At 46.9% G+C, this 3,153-nt stretch overlaps 1 non-coding gene across 1 annotated transcript; it reads left to right on the top strand.

Annotated features, from left to right (window-relative positions):
- The first annotated feature begins 1,576 nt into the window (after positions 1 to 1,576).
- LOC119629332 (U6 spliceosomal RNA) lies at positions 1,577 to 1,683 on the top strand. Its single transcript, XR_005245350.1, has one exon. It is a non-coding gene; the product is annotated as a U6 spliceosomal RNA (small nuclear RNA).
- The last annotated feature ends 1,470 nt before the right edge of the window (positions 1,684 to 3,153 follow it).

Raw genomic sequence — 3,153 nt, 5'->3', positions numbered from 1 at the left:
CGACGACAGCAACGTGGACTCTAGCCGCCGACCTCCTAGTGCCAACCGCTAAACTGACGGAAGCGTACGGCGCACCCTCGAGCACCTTTTATATGTTTGAGGGATCATGGGCGGCCCGGAGGCCCCTCCAATTTCATCAGGGCAGGTGGGCGAACAAAGACTCAGCCAGGAGGGGTGGAATTTGCTAACAGCTGCCCGAGTGCCTCCAAAGGAGACTTAACAACTCAAGGACAGCTGCTTCGCGAATGAATCTACTACCGGGCTACTGCTCCTAGTGTTATAGCTGAAGGCGTCTAATGCAAGGGTTATTGGATCTGATGGATCCATAAGGACAGTCTAGAGCATTGACGGTGACTGGCTCCTGCGTGATCAGGATTCAAGGAGTAGTCAGCGGCGGCAACGATAAGGCGACTATTATGACGCATAGCCTTATAGAAGTACCGTTCTAACACCAAGAACCACGGTGCTCCGACGGCTAACCTGCCACCGATAACTTTGAGGTCGTGCTCTACGCCATCTAACCATCGGAGTTTGGGTCTGCCACGACTTCTGCAGCCCTCTGGTTTGCCATATAGCAGTTGTCTTGGCATTCTGGTCTGAAATAACTTTGTCTAGTCTCCTCTATTTGAACTACAGGTCCTCCCGTGACCATCACCCGGTGGAATCTGTTCACTAACCTTACTTATCCCACCTACTTATTATGTTTTACGAGTACTCATGATTGATGTCCCATTAATATTGTTTACGTTGTTGATGGCATTAGCGATTACTGAAATCTTAAGATAAAGCCACTAGTTCCTTTTTTTTTCGGGCCGGGGGCTGAACCTTCTCCGAGGTTCCAGCGCCTAGCGTAAACTAATAGACAAAGTTATTTCAATCTACTTGATTACGTAAAAAAATCGGACAACTATTAATATTCATTCTTCATTCGTTCATAGTTAATCTTTGAATCTTTACATACATTTTGAAGAAAGCATCAGAATATCAACTACGTATGTACATAAGTACATTCATAGTGTTTGCGGAGTTGATGTAATTCGTTCGCAATGTGCGTAGTGTTTCAATAACCTATATCTCGGATTAAAGGGTTTTGGTTTACGTATAATCCGTTCTTATTCCTTCGTAAATGGATATTGAAAAAATTTGATGGGCCCTTTTATCGGAAACTCTTTTTCAGAAGTGCTCTATTTTGCCTCTCAAAATGATGTCGATTTAAGGTGAATGAACGAGCAAAATCCCTCTACATGGAAAAGGCGGTGCTGAGAAGGTGATGAGTTTATACAGTACCATTTAGTCGACGGCGCACCTTTGAACCGATAAATTGGCGTCAAGAATATGCTTACTGCTCGTTTCGCTTTTAGCAATCGTTTCGTCTCATTTGTTTTGCGCACAGTAGCAGTTTTTAAGTTTTTTGTAGTAAGTACTTTTTCTTTCATAGTTGAGACTGAGTGCTATCAAAGTTGTTGTTATAAAGCCATTTAAGTGAAAGTTTATGAAATCTACAAGTATTTCTCAACCATAAAATAAGAAAAATTTAATCTCTAAAGATTTGGTTGGACTTGTTTCTGATCATTTTGTACTTGCTTCGGCAGTACATATACTAAAATTGGAACGATACAGAGAAGATTAGCATGGCCCCTGCGCAAGGATGACACGCAAAATCGTGAAGCGTTCCACATTTTTTGCGGAGGATGGTCGGCAGCGCAGAGTCGTGGGACGCGGTGGTGTCCTTCAGCGAGGACGTGATGTCGCAGAAGGAAACTGCAGAACGGGAGAGGGAGATCTCGACTCCCTTCCCCGGCCGCAGAAGGCGCACCGGGCGCTGGACAAGGGCGGACAACGGCCTTTTCCGCCCCCCATGAATGGGTCCAGGGGCGAGGGACTTGGGAAAGCCCTCGCCCCCTATTCGATGGACCTGAGACGGAGGCGCATGCGGGTGTCGGCGCGTGCCTCTGAGGCGATGCACGGAGTAGCTGAACGCCTCACTACTCCGTGCAGGAGACGAGGCCTGGACAGACCGGGCCAGCACTGGTGTGGGGCTGCGGAAGAATTTGGATTCCCGCGGCCCTGCGCGCACGTGCGGGTGGACACCGGGGTGGTTTTAGCCGGTAGGAGTCCGGCACGCCCCTCCGCCTTTCCCCAGGCGGAGGTAGTCCACGAGGATTTCCCCCCGAAAAATGTTTCTGATCATTTGGTTGGACTGGGTTTGTATTTTTCGTATTATCGGTACCTTTTATATACTGCTAACATGCCAATACATGGTGACATTACCGCCTTTTACCGCCCACATGTCGTCTTTGTGATCACACAACGATTTTGTCGGAGTACGAGCATCCTGCTGTATCATTAGCTCAACCATGTACTCTTTTTTATTGGGGTTGGGGTCGGATATCCTTCGAGGTTCCCGCACCGAGAAACACGTGGTATATTTGGGAATTGGTGGTCGAAGATGGTAGGTGCAGACCAATTTAACGACACCCCTGCACTCTAGCCCGATGTTCGATCCCCACCCGAGACAGAACTTGGGCAAGGTAGGGGAGTTACCGCAATCAACATTACAATCAGACCGCTGGTGTTTCCGAGTATCCCGTTGTACCAGAATTTGCCGGGTCCGTTCCGTTGAACTGCTGCTTGCACGCTAGAGTGACGTAGAGAGCCGTTTAATTGGTCTGCGCCGTGCGTGCCTCGACCTCCTCTTAAGTCATCTCACCTTTATTGGGGGAAGGGCGCCAGCTATAAATGGTGTATTAAGGCTCAACCGCTTACAATTTGTTTTTAGGCAACGGGTCTCACATAATAACACTCTCTCCAGTTACTAATAGTACTGTACAAATAAGCCTCTTTGAGCCATTGGTACTATATACTTTCCATCACCCATCTCTAGTGGTATTATATTTTACCGTATTTTCTTGCCTCTCTCTTGCCTTCTTTCTATTTTGAGTAGCTTACCAATGGTAAGAGGGGATTATATGTCTGCGGTTCGTACCACCGGTTTGCCTATGCTGCGAAGTAACCATATGCTATTCGGATTTAAACGATATGGTAGACTGGATTCAAGTGTAATTGAAACCTTAATCTTATTTCTCGAATAGGGAAGAGGGGTGGTCAATACGAACTTTGTGAAACTATAAGTCGAAAATATCAACTTACACG

The sequence above is a fragment of the Bombyx mori genome, chromosome 12 (assembly GCF_030269925.1).
Source record: "Bombyx mori chromosome 12, ASM3026992v2".
NCBI classification, from domain to species: Eukaryota; Metazoa; Arthropoda; class Insecta; order Lepidoptera; family Bombycidae; genus Bombyx; species Bombyx mori.
This window is presented reverse-complemented; position numbering and strand designations above follow the sequence as displayed.